The sequence below is a fragment of the Eptatretus burgeri genome, chromosome 9 (genome assembly GCF_056783735.1).
Source record: "Eptatretus burgeri isolate ZD-2024b chromosome 9, Ebu_testis_v1, whole genome shotgun sequence".
Classification (NCBI taxonomy): Eukaryota; Metazoa; Chordata; class Myxini; order Myxiniformes; family Myxinidae; genus Eptatretus; species Eptatretus burgeri.
Window position 1 is genome coordinate 78,831,532 of NC_140969.1, and position 19,113 is coordinate 78,850,644.

Here is a 19,113-nt window from a genome sequence, read left to right on the forward strand (position 1 = left end):
TCTTCAACATCCACTGACCAATAATGCTTGGAAATGGATGCACTCATTCATGCAATGGCAGTTGATATTGCCAGGTGGGGGAATCATTGCCAAATTAGACTGCTCAGCTGAGATGAGTACACTATTTCTGAGCTATCCTGTCAACCACAAATGCAGTATACTCATCAGTGAAACATTATAAATAGATGGCACTATACAGGTCCGTTTCAAAATGTGAATTTGTTACAAACATTCAAGAAACCACACCCGACGTTTTCAACAAGAGCAAATAAGAAAACTTGTGCTGATAACAGTCTCATTATGTATTTTTATACTTTCATCAACTTTGTCCATGACATACTGGAAGAAGAGTAATGTTGATTCATACTGTATATCACTCAAAGGACACCTTTTAGATGCCTCATTTATTTTGAGACATGAAAGTCTTCAGCCAGCACAAGATTTAACATACCTTAGGGGATAATTCTGTCATTTGCAAACGTGGGCAGTATGATCATTTCTCAATTTTGATTGTAATGCTCTCATACTAACTCATTAAGCAAGAATGGAAAATATAAAAATGTTCATCATATTCAATGCAAATAAACTGGAAAGACCATTCCAGAACAGTATTTTCTTCTGAAATTTGGTCAGTACCAGCAAGAAGTAACCAAACTACAGACCCCAACTACTTACAATTTGAAGGGTTTCTCCTGTAAATGCTTTCCATGCTGACTCTGCATACAAAGTTCATTTCTGAAGTTATCCACTGTTTTCCCCTTTATACGTTAGCTGAACTATACAGGAAGCCTGGTGTTGGCTTGGTGCTTAAGGTGGCTGTCTTGGGACCTTAGGGTCCTGAGTTTGAGCCCCTGTTTACTGTTGAATTAACACCAGGTGGGGTTGACTCAGCCTATCATCCTTCCGAGATTGGCTGTTCTATTTATTGTTATTAAACGATGCAGGCAAGCTGTTTGGATAAAAATGTTGCATAATTCTTCCTTGAAGTGATTATTTTTCATCCTAAAGTCAAGCTATTTTGGGGGCAGAAAAGAGATTTTGGACTTCTTTCGAAAACCACAATTACCATCGTGCTGATTTGCAATACCGTACAGTATTTAGTTCCACATCTAGTGTCTTTTAATGTCTAGATTATAACCCAGAACTACATAAGAACCCAAAACTCTGCATGCAAATACAGTGATTTCACAAACTGACATGAGGGTTGATTTCTTAGGAAGTCAGTAGCAGCAACATAAGAAAATGAAGTACAAAGGAAATGGAATTCCACATTGAACTCTTCAAATAATTTTAATTTTATATTTTGCAATGAACAATCACCCATGTTTTTAACTTTATACTTTTAAGTTAGACTACATACTTGCTGAATAAACATCATTCCTTGCTGGGGCCATAATATCTGACCATTGAAACATCATTCCATTTCATAAGCTCCTTAAAATGAAATTATTCATAATTAAGAAAGTAAAATGGTTATTCATTCATCACAATTTTTTAATAAGTCTCAGATAAAATGCCACAACCATTCATTGGTTAAATATCTCAGGGACATAACTTTATTACATTTTATCAATTCCACGACACGCACTTACATGGAGTGGCACAAAATTGCTTGAAGGTACATTCCTTTCAAGCATCTGATCAAATATCTGTGATAATGGCATGCAATTAATTGCAAGCTATTACGTGCTTGTTGAATTTCACTGTAAATCACTTGACTTAAATTCCGACAAAACTAGACGGGCACTCGGTAGAAAGCATACCTCTACCATGCAATGCCTGATCCAAGAGAACATACCAGGCCCAATACATTTTTGAAATATCATTCTATACATCGTTTTTGGCCTGATCTCTCAAAGGTGAAGAATCACTTTAGAAGTAAAAATAATTATTGTATGCAGAACGGGAATCGGATCTTCACCAAAATCGAATCAATTCATTCTTACCACTCACCTAAAACTGTCCAAGTTTCCTCCGAATCTGTCCACAACTTTTTGAGAAGTCGTGCTATATATTGGTTTCGCTCAATCACTCAATGGTGAAAAATCATTGAAAAAATTATCAGATCCGGATCTGGATAAGGATCTTCACTAGAATTGAAACAATTGGTCCTTGTCAAACACCCAACATATCGACAAAGTTTCGTCCGAATCTGTCCACAACTTTTTGAGATATCATGCTATATATCGTTTTTGGCCCGAATCTCTTAATTGTGAAGTATCACTTTAAAAATACAAGTTGTCGGATCCGGATCCAGATCTTCACCAAAACCTTATCAGTTTGGCCTTGTCACACACCCAACCTGTCCACAAAATTTCAAACGAATCCGTCGTCAACTTTTTGAGATATCCTGCAAACAAACAAACAAGAAGAAGACGTCGTGCACAGCATGATATTGCAAAGTCCCAAAAACAAATTTGACCTCAAAAAATAATTGGTGGTTGAATTCAATGACCAAATATGCAACTCCTCTTCAAATTTCAAATGAATCGGATGAAAATTGACAATTTTAGAAATTCGGCCTATTTTGACCTTTTGGTCGATGTGAACCTCCAAAATAATTGGCTGATTGAATTCAGTGACCTGAAATATAAATCCTCTTCAAATTTTAAGTCAATCGGATGAAATTTGAGGATTTTAGAAATACCACCTTAGTTGTTGACCTTTGGCCCATGTTGACCTTTTGGACGATGTTGACCTTAAAATATTTGGTTGGTTGAATTCAGTGACCTGAAATATAAATACTCTTCAAATTTCAAGTCAACCGGATGAAATTTGAGGGATTTAGAAATCTCACCTAAGTTGTTGACCTTTGGCTTATGTTTACCGTTTGGTCGATGCTGACCTCAAAATTAATTGACTCACTGAATTCAGTGACCTGAAATATATAACCTCTTCAAATTCAAGTCAATCGGATGAAATTTGAGGATTTTAGAAATCTTGCCTAAGTTGTTGACCTTGGGCCTATTTTGACCTTTTGACCTTTAAAACAAAAGGCTTCTTCCTTATGACAAACTCGACCATGCGGTGTTGTTTCATGAAGATTGGTTTAAAATTGTGACCTGTAGGTGACAAACAGACAGACAAAATAACAAAATCGACTGACACACATACTTGAAAAGTCTTTGATTTTGCAAGTAACAAAGACAGAAAGGGGTGAAAACATAACCTCCTTCACCTTCTGTGGCAGAGGTAACGAGAAAGAGCAATCAGATATTGCAAACACTTGCCAGAACTTGTTTTGTATGGTGTTTGTGCAGTTTTGTGTGGTGTATTTTGTGTGATGTTTGTTTACTGATGTGTTACATTATTAATGAGACAAAATTAGAACTGCCACTTTATAACAGCTGGCAGTGATGACCGGGTACCAAGACGTCCTGCTTTGATGCAACCCCACTTTGATTGTGGACAGCTGACCCTGACCCATGACATTTATTATTACTCAATTGAATTTAGAATGGGATTAAAATAAATTCAATTCAAATCAAATGGAAGACCAAACAGGTCCAGTCCTGCATTGGAGTCATCAGAAGGAAGCCAAACAAGCAAAAAGCAAATAGGAAGTCACCAGGAAGAACCTGGATAGGATTCACATTTCAGCTGCTCCTCTACACTCAAACCCATCCAGGCACAGCCAAGTGAGCCTTTTTCAAAAAAGAAGAAAATCAAAAATATCCCAGATCAAAAAAAAAAAAAAAAAATTCTGGCTGCCAGAATATGTTGCTGATCAAGTTGAAATTTAAAACCTGTATTCTTCATCATGACAATATCATAATTCTGAAGTTTCATATTGATTGTTTAAGCAGTTCCAGAGAAATATTGTTTAATATTTTTCTTCAATTCATTATGGCTGCCAAACCATGTGACCTATCAATTTTTCCTTAACATACTTGTACACCCAGGGCTTGGGGAACATTTTAGTGAAGTTTACTATCGATCTGTCCTGGTGCTCTGGAGAAGATTTTTTATAGGTTTTCGGGTAAATCCAAAATGGCTGCCAAACCATGTGACCGATGTCATTTGTCTGAAAATTTTGCTCCTCATGGATAGGTGGTCATATGTGCAAAGTTTTGCCTTAATCTGTTCAGCTACTTCAGAGAAGAAGATTTTTGAAGGTTTAAAAAAAAAAAAAACATTGCTGCCAAATCACATGACCAATGACGTTATCAGTTTTTTTCTGTGGACCATTTTATCCCGAGATGACCCTCAAAATTTTTCATACTGATCAGATCTGTAGCTTTCTACATATGCAATTTTTATGTTATAACAAAGGCACCTCTGATGTCATAAAAATCACACTCATTCTCCGTGAGGAGTACTTGCCATCTACTAAGTTTCAATTTTTTCCTTGATGCCGTTTCAGAGATACAGAGGTCCAAAGTTTTTCTTTTTTTCCAACATGGCTGCCACACCACGTGACCTATGACGTCATAATTATGATTAAAACATTTTTCATGAGTAGTCACACCTATCTTGAAAATTTTGTCTCAATCCAACAAGCTGTTAGTGTGTGGAGAAGAACACAAAAGTTCTGTGCGACAAACAAACAAAGACAGACAGACAGACAGACAGACCGACATACAAACAAACAGACCCAAACGCAATACCCTCTCCTTCGGCAAGGGTAACAAGGGATGCAAGTCCTGAGAAGACAGAGCCACAAACTGCACCTTTAAAATGGGCTGTGTATATTTTACATTTGAATAAGTTTTTTAAATGTTGGAGAAAGGTGAAATATGAATAAATATATTAATTATATGTGTATGAATAAACAAAAATATTCATGGAGTGATATGGTGGCATCCGTGATGGTAATGTGTTTATAAATAAAGAAATAAATAATTCAAAGGTGGGTGTTCAGAGTGGAGATGATAAAGTGGAGATAAATAGATAAATCACAGAAGGTGGTATGTAGGTAGCAGTGATGGTAAAGAGCATTCATAAATAAATATTCATGATGGCAGGTAGGTTGTAAAAAGGTAAAGTATGCAAAAACAATACTGGGTACCTCTGCTAGTTCTACATATAATTTATGAACATTAAAATGTGCATGTATGTTTTATTACAATGATTGGTGATTGGACAACTGGCCTGACTCCACCGACAATTGGAATGTCTCCATCCCTGAAAAAAAATCATACGTCTGCCCTTTTGCTGCTCCGTTAGGCCAAAGACATATTCAGAAGTGTGATATTCACATATGCCATGCCTTCCCTATAAGTTTTCTCTTCAGTGTGAAAAACACAAAAAGCGATTGTTAAAAGCATCACAAATGTTCATAGTTTGCAGCCAATCAGCATCACAGGTGTCCTGTGGCACACAGTTCGTGTAAGCCCCAGGCTTCAAGGTTTCCAGACTATAGGATCATTCTTTCATGACCCAGTGGAATTGGAATCTATTCAAGTGCTATAAACACTATGTGTTCTATATGCACATAAGCAATAGCCATGTTTTGGCTTCATTACATAACCTGAGTTTTTTTTTTCAAAGCATCAAGTAATCAAGCCAGCGTTCTGTGCCTATACATTGCCCACACTTAAAAAAAATAATATATACAAGTCTGAAGACGACAATGGTTCACGAGCAGTATTTGACGATGTAGATTGTTTCAGAAGTCAAGGATGAGACAATGTGATAATGTTTGACCAAGTTATAAAAATGATCAACATGATGTGGTACGAGTGACGGGTTATTAGCTGCAAAATGTCAAAAACCCGGTTTCGTTCAACAACTAAAAAAATTTGACCTTTGCATAACCTTTTAAAGGTCACAAAACAATGTCGTGGACATTAAAATAAGGAAACAGGATACGTGCTATAGCTTAATGGAGTTAGTTCGTTGAAGAAGGTCGAAAACCCGGTTTGATTCCCACAAGTTTGAAAATTTGACCTTTGTGAACTTTAAAGGTCAAACGTCAAGGATTATGACCTTTGGTGCAAAAATTCCTCTTGAACATTCCAGGAACAATATAACGTCATATAGGCTATATGGCATTTCACACTCCTCGGATTATCTATACTTTGATGAAATCAGCGTAAAAACAAACTTGAAGGGGGCGCCACGGGCAAGGTGTTCGAGATAGAGCAAAATGGTTTCAAGACTTTAGGTGGGGAATGACCTCAAGACTATGCATAAAAAATATTATAATCCGAGCTCTCAAAGTTTGGGCGGTCGTATGATTTTTATGTCAAAATTCGAAATTTTCTAAGTTTGTGACCTTGTGACCTTGACCTTGGGACGAAAATGAAGAATTGAGCTCCGTGGGGCTATGCAGATGCCATTGGGCTAACCAAATACCAAAACTCCTGCCAGATTCGACAACCCCCTCGGAGAAGATGGATTTTATGTCAAAATCGCAATTCTCCAAGTTCTTGAACTTGTGACCTTGACCTTGGGATGAAAATGAAAAATCGAGGTCCGTGGGGCTATGCAGGTGCCATTGGGCTAACCAAATACAGACAAACCCCTGCCAGATTCGACAAACCCCCTAGGACAAGATGCAAATTGAAATTGGCTACCCCCTAAAAACACAATTAGCAATTTTCTAAGTTCGTGACCTTGTGGCCTTGACCTTGGGACGAAAATGAAAAATCGAGCTCTGTGGGGCTATGCAGGTGCCATTGGGCTAACCAAGTACCGAAACCCCTGCCAGATTCGACCAACCCCCTCGGAGAAGATGTAAATTGAAATCGGCTACCCCCTAAAAACATGTTTTTTGGGCATGGCTCCGCCCATAATGGGCGCACCATGCCCATTTTCAGGAAAAGACAACTACATCATGATATAAACCTCCCGCCAAAATTTTATCAGGATCGGATCAAAACCCACGGAGCTATGCTCGGGACAGACAGACAGACAAGCCGGTAGGTGGACATGGGTAGTCGACTACCCAATAGAACCTGACGTGATGGGCCCGTTCGATGGGGAATGACCTGAGGATTAAGCACAAGAAAATTAATGATTCCAGCTTCAAGGGTTAATGCTGCAGATTGCTTTTTCGTTAAAATACCCCCACATTTAGAGGTTTTTCGGCCGTTGCTAGGCAACGGAGGGGGCCATAGCAACGGTTCTTTCTCACACATAACTAGGACATACCATGAACCTACCCTACCAGTTTTATGTATATCTGACTCATAGTCTCTGAGATATAACGAACTTCGTTTTTTTTATTGTTTTCGACTAGGGTTCATTCAGTCTAGCTTCTCCGACAGTTTTCATAGGATCCGACTGGAAAATTTTCACAATATGGCTGAATGTACTGCCCACAGTCGCTCGTGGCCCGAGTTTTGATTTTCGAAAAAAATATTTTTTTTATGATTTTTCAAAAATTTCAAAGTCCCGTTGCTCGGCAACGGTGGTGTCCATAGAAACGGTTCTCATTTGCACACAACTTGGTCATGGTGTGAACCTACCAACCAAGTTTCATCGAAATCGCCATTGTATTAACTGAAATCGCCATTTTAAATACTGATAATAAGGGTAGAACAAATCTCAATTTTTTTTTCCGACTAGATCGACTACCCGACAGACAGACAGACAGACAGACAGACATAGACAGACATAGATAGACAGACAACAATAACGAATATAGTGGTCACTTATTTTTTTTGTGAAAAAAAAAAAATTATTTTTGGGAGCAATCGAAGCTGTTCTTATACACCGTATGTTTGTGCATTTCACATTAACACCTGAAGCACAGAAAATAAATTCCGCCTAATGTTTTGACCCATTCATGTTTGAAATCCCACTTTGACCCGCTCCATTTCTCATTCCCCTACTGCAAATAATTCATCGGACGTAATCCATAATATTGTGTGTATTGTAATCATCTGTGTTGTGTTAGGGCCCGTATTAGGGTTAGGGTTAGGAAAAAATAATCCATTCTCATCTCCCCTAGTATGAATAAATACGTAATTATACATTGTATGTTGGGAGCAGTGGATGGTGTATACAAATAAATAATTTCAAGTTTGGTGTTGGTAGTGGAGTGACTGCACCAAAAGCGTAAACTCTCAAAGTGGCTGACACCCAGGTGTGGGCTGATAATTAAACAAACAAAAAAAATCTGGGCGATAAATGAAAAAAAAAAAATGAGATAATTTTTCCAAACTCCCCATTACAATGTGGGGTGTTCAAAATGTAAAATGAAAGAGATACTCACAATAGTCCGAAACATGGCAGATTGGAAATAACTATGCAAAAAGTCTGAAGGCAAAAATTAAACAATTTGCAGATATAAAGTGAAGAGCAGAAAAATAAACAAAACGCAAGAAAATATATTGTCTTTCAACATTGGAAAATCCCTTACTCTCATTCTGTCCCACTGCAAGGATTGGCTTTCAAACACCATGGTCTACTTCTCTGGCCAACCCCTGACAGTTTTGTTTTTTTTGCATACTTAGTCCAGGACATAAAACAAAGGGAGCAGGAGACAAGAGGGGAGGTAAGAAAGGGTAGCACAACAACAGTCGGGAACAGGGAGATTATATTAGGAGATTTGTGAACTTGAGAGAGTGATGGGGCAGGGTACATAGGGTAAACAACATGGACACTGCAGGTACTTTCAGGAAGGAATAAGGAGAAAGAACAACGAACACGATTGTGGACACAAATGAGGAAAAGGTTAGGCCTCAAAGAACACGATATGAAAAGTCTGATGAATACTCACAAATTGGCACGTTTTAAAACAAAACCAAAATAGAAACAGAGTAAACACGGAGACAACAAAATACAGTAAAAACGTGACAAAGAATGACTGGGAAAGCTTATCTTTGAGGTCGACCTAGACGATGAAGAACATGACCGAAGCTCAAGAACCGGAACCGGAAGTCCAATCAACACGGTACATCAGTTAGACAAAATATCTGCAGTTTGTGTAACTCCGAGGTCTCACAAACTGTCAAAACTTGTTTCAAGCCAACCATATCGTCAAACTTACCTCTCAGGCAGACAAATGCCAGAGTATCTCTGTCGAGATAAGTTTATGGTTCTGAGCCATTCCGAGGACATTACCTTGTAGAAGGCCTTCATCTGAAATATCATTAAGTATGGGTTCTCATTCTGGTCTGGTACACCTATATCCCATCCTGTTTCTCTGGGGAAGGTCGAGTCAAAGGCTCTTTGTGGTATTGGCACATATTGAAGGAGGATGAGTCCCAAGGTCTGATTCTTGTCCAAAGCAGGATGGTTGGTGAAGTCTCAGTTTTCTATCGACCACTTCTCAGTTTTCTAAGCAGATGGTGGTGAACCAAATGAAGAATTAGCCAAACAAAGCCCTTTACCCAGCACTAACAGCAGCGTCACCTCTCAGTTGTTGTTGCATTCCTGGCGATCACCCTTCCTTTTCCAGAGAGGGACAACAAGGCCCCTCTTCCAATCATTTGGGATGATGCCTGTGTCCCAGGCAAAGCACAGAGATGCATGCAACAACATGAACACCGCATTTCCACCAGCCTTGAGAAATTCAGCATGGATGCCACAGATCCCAGGAGCTTTACCCCCATTTCAACCAGTTCACTGCATCCTGCAGTTCCACAAGCAAAGGTGGATTACATTTGATTGGAGGGTGAGCAATCCGCATTGTAACATACCTGACATCCAACTCAACAGCTGGTGGATCGGCCTGGTACAGCCGCTCAAAGCAACCAGCCCAGCTGTCCTTCACTTTGGACTCCTCTGTCAAGAGCCCACCATCCTTTTCTCTAAATGCAGTACACTGAGGGACGGGCTTGGAGGAATGCAATGCGCGAATTTCCCTGTAAGCAGGACGAGAATCACTGGACCACAGTTGATGCTCTACCCCCTCACACATTCCTCACACATAGCCTCATTGTCCAACCTTAGTGCACATCCAGTTTTACGCCTCTACTCCCTGAACAGCTCAGCTCTGCAATTGAGCCTGGCCCTGCGACTCTGGTCAATGGTATCCAGTGTCCCTTGAGAGACAAAATTATTCACAAACTCAAGGAACTTAGTGTTATTCAGGTTCACAGTTCCAGACCCGTGGGGACCAACCCATGTCTCATAACCATGCCTATCAGTTCCAGTCGATGCAATGAAATCCCCAAAGACGAGAAGAGATTCTCGCCTGGCGCACTGATCAACCACGGACTCGAGTGTGGCATAGAATGCGTCCTTCACAGTGAGATCACTCGCCTCAGTCGTAGCATATTCAGAGACCAGGGAAATGATACCCAATGAGTGACGAATCCTTAGTCTCATAATACGCTCATTCACCTGGTGTTACCTCAATTATCATTGTAGTCAGCTTGTTGGACGCAGCCACAGCAACTCCTTGGGCATTGTAACCATCAGAGAGACCAGACCAATAGTCGGTGTAACCACCCGCCATGATCTCGCCGCAATCCGGTTTTCCATTCCTTCATCCTTTTATTCTCAAATCTGTATAAACGACTCCCTGTGTGTGCTGGATTGTGTCTCTCCATGTCTCCCTCAGGATTGCCATCCATGTAATGTTTTTTGCCATACCCACATGAAAGCTCTTTTCCTACTCCAGCTAATACCCTTTTTCACTACACCACTCCCACCTCTTTCCTATTTATCATTCATCCACTCATGTGCAATATCTTTCTCTCCATGTTCACCTTTGATCCTTTATCAGTCTTTAAGCCTGCTGCCTTCTGTAATTTTGCTCTTTCATGATTCTTAATTTCTGTATATGTATATACAAAAAAGAGGAGGAATGTAAGTATGAGGAATCCATAGCTGGATCAACTCAGTGTATAAAAGTGGAACAATGAATGATGGAGAAAATCAACAAATTTGATATTGGAGAGAAAATTGACAAAATAATCCATTCTCATCTGCTTATCAGTCACAACCATCTTCCCTCACCTGTCCTCCCCATTACTTTCTTATTTACTCCTCCTGACTTCAATTTATTGAACTGTAATGCAAACAGAGAGGCAGAGAGAAAAGGAATTTGAGTTAGTTAGTTAGACAGCAGTTTTTTGTTTGTTTTTTACACAACTGAAGCCAAATTAAGAAATCCTCAGTAAAGGACCTTGCAATACTCCAAATGATTCAAAGAAAATGAGCTTGGCCATTTCCCCAAACAGCAGTACGAATTATGATGATGATGATGCCAATTGAACATTTCTCAGCATCGAAGATAACACCCCTAGGTTGAGTCCTTTTATTCTGGAATTGCAAAAATTATTGGAATAGCAACTGGCAATTTAGCCCTCATTGGGCAAATCATTAATGAAAAGGAACATTGTTACCAACCGTGGCATTACTGCAAAGCCAGTGATGATCCAGAGGAAGAACTATTGTACGGACAAAAACCTTAAGCTGCACGCAAAAGTTTTCCAAACATTGTTTGTTACAGCAATCTTTACACTTCCAAAAATATAACAACCATGCATTTTAGAATGTATGTCAAGAAGGTACAATTTTTAAAAATGGCTTCAGGATTGCTTCTGATGCCTTTGACTCATCAGAGCTCCATCGTTGTTATGGTAAAGTCATTGTCACGATGCGTTCTTTTAATGGGAACTAATAGTTCTTTAACCTCAATATAATATTAACTTGATGGTTATGACTCTTGACATGACGTTGACAAGCATAATGCCGTGATATCCTCAAACACGACTCAAAATTACTTTGTCAACTGGAATGCCACACACAAGAAGAATTCCTCAACAAATGTTGCATGCTTGCAGGTCAACACCATAAAAATGTCCTTCCACAATGGGAATAAATGTCAAACATGTCATAGAGACGCCACAGTACATATCTACTCTGAAAACTACAGATTATATTTCTTTCTCGGTTGGCAAATATTTGACATCTTGGACCATATTCTCTTTTTTCCACCTCTTTGGAGCCTTAAACAAACACCTTGCAAGTAAACATTTGAGGAGAAATGAGAAAATGACCAAAGACAGCCATTGGTAATATTTGTATCACATTGTGCTAAATGCATTGTATAGAAAACATCATGGAGAAGATGCAAGCATTGAAGCAATTTTCCTTCTGTAATTGTACACTTTGCTGTTATGTCTGTGATAAATATTTGACTTTATTGCAATGCATTATTTTACAAGTTCTTGCTAAGGTTCCCCTTTGAGAGGTTGTTCGTTGCACTGATAAATATTAGGTTTTATAATGACGTTTTTTTTTTCTTCAAAAGATTGCTTATACTAAGGAGATTATTAGTTCAGTATAAGCTCAACAGCAAATTTGTGGTTGACAAGCACAAAAGGATACACATTTGGTTTTGGGAACAGGTTTAAAAAAAAAAACCGAGTTAATTGGTAGAATGCCATGTTAAAAAGCAATAAGTGGTAAGATATTACAAAGGTAGTGTTTATTTTGCAGCTTAGGAGAATATATCAGGACACAGAAAATATTTAATGTTGATAAATATAAGGTTTTATCAATTATAACTGCAGCAATGGAGTTTTATTATCGATATTACACAAAACAGTCAGTGATATGATGTATAATCACCATTGAAAGTAGTGTGCAATTATCATGGGACAGAAATGTTTAGCTTCGATAATTTTCACTAAAGCCCGCTTTAAAGGTGATGCTCTGTGCAGCTAGAGGAAAAAAATATGCAGGAATTGAGCTGAAAAGTACAATGCCAGGAAAGGTGACCAAACCACAAATGTTTTCTATCAAGTGTAGATAAATACAAAGATGGGAACAAGAAAATAAAATATGATGCAAATAATGAAAAGCAGAATGAGCAAATCTACTGAACAGCTTCAGGAGACCACATGTTCTTTAATATATCAAAGCCTCTTGAGGAAGGATTAACCTAATGGTATGAAGGAAAAAAACCAAAACTCGAAAAAAAGATATCATTGTAATTGCTGATAAAATTCTTAAGGAAAGTGTCAAATATGATTATAATATATGTTAATTTGGCATAGTTAGGAAGGAAGTGGTTTGTAACCATAAGTAATCCGAAGGTCAGACAATACATCAATCTTTAGCTCAATGTCTGTGTGTGTTTTATTTTTTTGCACATCAAGAAATTGTACACAGATCTAGAATTTGAAGAGAGTTTTCTCTTCATGACTATCAGTTTAATGCCAACAACTCTTCATTGAACTTCATCAATGGTGAACTTTTTTTTTAACCATTATTAAAACAGTGAACTGCTGATTCTCTTCGGACAAACTCAGTTTCCAAAAGCTTGGATTGCAAATTATTGAAACTGCTACCTATAGCTTGACTTTAACCCGCAACCTCTGATGTTGTGCTTCTTTGTCTATACCAGTCAAGCTTCACCAGTATTCCACCTCAATACATATGTATTGCAATGTTAATCACAAATTATATCCAAAGATAATTTGTAGACACAAAATACATCCTGTTTGATATATGTGATCAAAATAAATGACCTCTTGTTATGGATACAAAAATCTACTGCTTACGACTGCAATAATGGCAGTGAATGTAAAAAAAAGGGTAATTATCACCTAGTAATGAGAAAGGAATAAGGGAAGGAAGGACTGCATGGAGAGGGAAGAATAAGCTTGTGATGCCATCCAGAAAAGGTGAGCCCCAAATCGAAAAAGTTACGAGAGAACCATTAAATTCCTCTCCTCCTTTTGCCCCAGCTTTGCAACCTTATGTTGACAGTGAATGAAAGACACTTTTGTGCAATATGTTGTGACTCCCCACCGACCCACTCCCACTTCCTCAACCCCCAACCCCCACCCTCCCCACCACAAAAAAAAAAAAAAACGAAAAGAAAAAGAAAGAAAACGTTATTGTGTTTTGTCGGAAATGAAATAGCGATGTGTCGAATCGGAAAAAAAAGTGGCACCAGACTATGTCCAAGACAAAGCATGCTGAAATTCGACAGCATGAGCCAGAGCTTAAGGTTCACCAGTTTGACTCTGATTGCTTTGGTCAATGTGGCTGGATGTAGTCACGTAACCAACAGGACTGCTATATTGCACAGACTGGCCATCAATTGAAGAGTGCTGTTTGTTGCTGAATGTTAAATGTAAATATATATATATATATATATATATATATATATATATATATATATATATATATATATATATATATATATATATATATATATATACAATAAACAATCATTTTATTTTAAAATAAAAAAAGGATTGCTTTAGATTCACAATACTGCATTAAATAAAGGTCCGAGGATTTATGCCTGCTTTATCAGTTCAGCAAGCCATGCTGTTACACTATTTTTAATGTGAAAATTCTAATCAACTCTCAAATTATTGTGTATCAGAAGTATGGAGAGAGAGAGAGAGAGAGAGAGAGAGAGAGAGAGAGAGAGAGAGAGAGAGAGAGAGAGAGAGAGAGAGAGAGAGAGAGAGAGAGAGAGAGAGAGATGGGGAGGGAGAGGGAGAGGGAGAGGGAGAGGGAGAGGGAGAGGGAGAGGGAGAGGGAGAGGGAGAGGGAGAGAGACTGCACGTAGATTTATAATACATTTTCATATACCTTGCACTTCTTACCAACACAACAAGTTTCAACAAAGGTATTAATATTTTCATTATTTCTGTAGTAATTAAATTCTAGTTTCAAACGAGTTGAAAGCAGGGATTGGAAATGCAAAATTACGTTACATTGCTCAAAAAGTTTGCCTTTCACTTTGGCTTTCCTCGACAGGTAGATCGCTAATTTTGCCTCCAATAGAACATAGTTCAAAAACATTAACAACTTTTCAGTACCGGAATTGACTCTGAGGCCAAAAATAAAAAACCGGAGTGAAAAGGGGACATTTACCCGATGAAATATATTGTTCAATAAAAGAAAAAGGGGGCACAATCGTACACAATCAGTATATCCATGGAACAAATCTTCAGTGATGTTACAAAAGGGACAAAGCACTGAGACAGCAACATCAATTCGGTTGACAAAGGTGTTTGTTGGCAGTGACCAGTGAGCAAGTCTCCATTGTAAGTCACCTGATCTTTTTGTTATTTGTGTGCAATATATCGATTCCCATGCAGGTTCAGAAGGGGTGGCATACGGCAAAAGCGTTTTCCATCTCAGTACTCCTACTGCAGAGGTATTTATATTAATAACAAAGGACAAAACGATAAATAGATTTACTGTCAAGATTACTAAATAAACAGGAAGCAATACTGACTGGAGATGGAGTAACCCCAGCGAATTGGACAAGTAAGCTCGGAAGTGAAGGCTTATGGGGTGTCCATTGGACCTCCGTACTCCACTGCAACCCACGTTTAAAGGATGTACGGATGACATCTAAAAGTACTTTACCGACAGCTCTTAACGACCTGGTGCCAGTGATTTCAGCAATTTCTTTAACAGACTTCCAGCAACAATTGGATGTGTCGCGAAGATGCCAAACATTTTTGATACCAGCTGAAATGAAGTTTTGTAAAAAGCAATGGCTTTTGGGAACATTGGGAAAGAGTGGGTTTAGGAATAGAGGTTCTCCCACAAACATTTTGATGTCATACAAATCCCTCTGGCGGGTCACCACTACTGCTTGCCAAGCATTCAACAGACTCTGGTAGAACAGAGGAAGGTGAGATGTGTCAATATTTTTTGACTCAATTCGGAACAACTCAAGGCCGTAGCCGAGCAATCCAGCTTGTCTCAATATTCGTTGTGCTACGGGGCGCCAGGAAAGTTTTTCCACATTGATCGCTCGTTGTATCGACTTCAGCCGAAAGGCCATGAGATGACACTTTACGTCAATGAGCCCTTTGCCACCATCAGACAAGGGGCGACAGAGTAAATCTGACCGCAACCAATGATAACCATTCCAGAAAAAATTAACCAGTATCTGTTGAATCTCTTTAAGCAAGCTGTATGGTGGCTGTAAACAGATGAATTTGTGCCACAAGACAGAGGTAGCTAAAGTATTAATAATTAGTATACGACCTCTGAAAGACATTTGCAGAAGGAACTTTTTCCATTTGTTGAGACGTTTGGTTACGTGATCTACCACTACTTCCCAGTTAATAAGGGAGTACTGTTGAGGGCCAAGATAAACACCTAAGTATTTCACCCCCTCTCTCGTCCACCTTAGATCTTTCGGAAGAGACTGAGGTGGCACTAAGGGAAGCCCACCGGATGTACATTGAGCTGAGGACACCAACAGAGCTTGACTTTTTTGACAATTACACTGCAAATGTGAAGCAAGATGAAACTTATGTAAAGATCCAAGAAGAGTGGTTAGATCCTGATCATTTTTAATTACTATACAGACATCATCAGCATATGCAGACACAACAATAGGGTGTTCTTCTGGAGATGGTACAAAGCCCGAAAGAAAGTTCCTAAGATTAATTAGTAATGGCTCAAGAGAAAGGCTAAACAGTAAACCTGACAATGGACAGCCTTGCTGAACACCCCTCTGAACCTGAATGGGAGAGCAGAGACCATCGTTTACCTTACACAAACTAGATATATTGTTGTATAACAACTTAACAAAACTAATGAACCTTTCACCCAGACCAAACTTTTGCAACACATGAAACATATAAAAGTGATCAATGCGATCAAATGCTTTTTTGACATCAAGGAAAATCAAACCAACCCCCCCCCCTTTCCTCCTGAAGACCACAATCAATCAAATCTCTAACTAAAAAGATGTTATCAGAGATTGATCTCCCTGGAACACAGTAGCTCTGGTCATGATGAACGAGAGTCCCGACGACAAGTTTTAGCCGATTGGCCAACAATTTGGAAAAGAGTTTGTAGTCAGAACATAGTAATGAGATGGGGCGCCAGTTCTTGATTTGACGAAGACAGTCACTTTTTGGGAGAAGACAAACCACCGCTCTTCGACAGCTGAGAGGCAGTATGCCAGAAAGTAAACTTTCTTGCAGAACCAACAGTACTTCTGGACCTAAGATGTCCCAAAATACTGAAAAAAATTCCACTGGAAGTCCGTCAATTACAGGGGCTTTTCCACGTTCAAAGCTGTTCAGAGCCATGCTGAGTTCCTCCAGGGTAAGCGGCTTTTCAAGAGCTTGACGCTGACCGCAACTCAAAGAAGGAACATGATTTGTCATCTCGTCAACACAATCTTTAAACACAGATTCCTTCGCAAATAATTCAGAAAAATAATTTTTCACAAGTCTTCTAACATCACTTTCATTTTGTATAATAGTGCCTTGAGCATCCAACAAGGAGAAAATCTGCCTTTGGGATTTCTTAACCCCTTCGAACTGGAAAAACCTTTTATTTGGGGTGTCGGAAAACTTCACATTTTGGATTCGAGTCGAATTGACATCCCCATGACTTTTTCATGAATCAATTCTCTGAGATAAGCTCTTTTTTCTAATAATAGCCAAAGCTTTCTGTCATTTTGAGCTTTAGCCAAGTCTTCCTCCAACTGCAAAATCTCAGTTTCCAAGAGTGAAACAGCAATTTTATTCTTGCTCGTGGAAATGGACTGATAACATTGACAGAAAACACGAATTTGACCTTTCGCGTTGTCCCACCATAACTGGATAGAAGCATAGGAAGGTTTACTTTGGAAATGTTTTTCCCAAAACCTACGAAAAGCGTCAGTAAAAAAACAATCCTCCAACAGGCTGGTATTGAAGGTCCAATACGCACTTTTTTGCGGTAACTGAGAAGAGGATAAACCAAGCACTACCAAGTGATGATCACAGAAAATGGAAGGAAAGATGTTACAAGACATGAGGACATTTCTAAAAGTAGAGTTAATGTACCATCTATCCAGCCTTGCAAGTGTTATCAGCCCATTAGCACACCGGCACCATGTATACTGAGATGCTGTACGGTGCTGCATGCGCCAAGCATCGAGTAGACCAAGTGATGAAAAACAACAAGATATGTGTCTATGAGATTCAGGATGTGGTTCTGGTGTATTCCTTTCTGAATTAGGTTCAAACATGCAATTGAAATCTCCTCCGATACAAATACAGTGATCAAAGACTAAAGTATGGAAGTAATTAGCCAGATGTGTAAAAAAAGTCTTTACGAGCCCCGCTCTCACGAGGAGCATAGACATTAAGTAAGGTGAGGTGAAATCCTTGATACACAAACTCTAATGATGCCAAGTGTCCTTTAACTATTTCAAGGAAACTATATGAGTCAGGAACAAAACCTGGACGAAGCATAAAGGCAACACCCGCCGAGACAGAAGACAAATTACTGAAGAAACAAAGCCCCTTGATAAGGTAGAGCCAGTCAGACTGTGAAGTCTCTGTTATGTGCGTTTCTTGCAACAAACAGACATCCACATGTTTCCGAAGCAACAAGTTTTTAACTTGGATCCGACGCAAATGGTGAGGCCGAAGTCACATTTGCCACGGTGGCCATGGGGTCTCCAAAATCTACGGCCACTAGCAATTATACGGCGGCCGCAGTATTTCCACGGTCACACAATGTAGCAGTCACATATGTTTTTATTTTTCGGGGAGCCGCAAGGCATATTTAGAAACTGTGGAGACGAAAACGTGGGGGTGCCGTACGGTCTTTGATTTGATGTCGCACGGTGACCTTAGGGGGTTCCTGCGGCGGCCATAGAATTTTCAAGGTGCCCGCAAGGCGACCGCAGGGGGGCCCTAAGGCGAACGTGCGGCCAGACGGATGGCAACGAGTGGGTTTTTTTATTTTTATTTTTAACCAGAATTTTTGTTTTTCAGAAATTTTTGTCGAATTGCTACGGCGAATGTAGAAATGAAAAAAGTTATAACTCCGCGTTATAATTCCACGACGACCCTACGGCCTGTAAAATATAGCCATTTGGCATAGGGCCACCCTGAGGCCACCTCAGAAACTCTGCGGCCGCCGCACGTTTCTGTCAATTCAGAGGGCGCACGGCCGCCGTATCCTCGCCATAGAGCAAATGTGACTTAGGCCTTAGCACCACCCCCATTCATGTTTAAGGTGCCAAAAAGCACTTCCTTCCTTTTCATCCCGTATCAGGGGGGTTTGGCAGCTGTTGAGTACATTCTAAACCTGCTTTTGTAATAAACTTCCTCAGTCTGTGAAGTTGTGGTTTAGTTATTTCAAAATCTTGAGAATTCCTAATTATGCACTTTGCAGTCTGCATGAAGGAAAGCAAGTCAGGAAAATGTTGATGAATGATAACATTCCGCTGCCTCAACGTCTCATTCAGAAAGGATACAATAACCTGCGGAG

General features: G+C 39.3%; 1 protein-coding gene across 2 annotated transcripts in view; it reads right to left on the reverse strand.

Moving 5' to 3' along the window:
- LOC147020415 (uncharacterized) overlaps positions 1-19,113 on the reverse strand; it is a 64,032-nt gene that overhangs the window by 43,306 nt on the left and 1,613 nt on the right. The gene's annotated exons all lie outside the window — the stretch shown is intronic.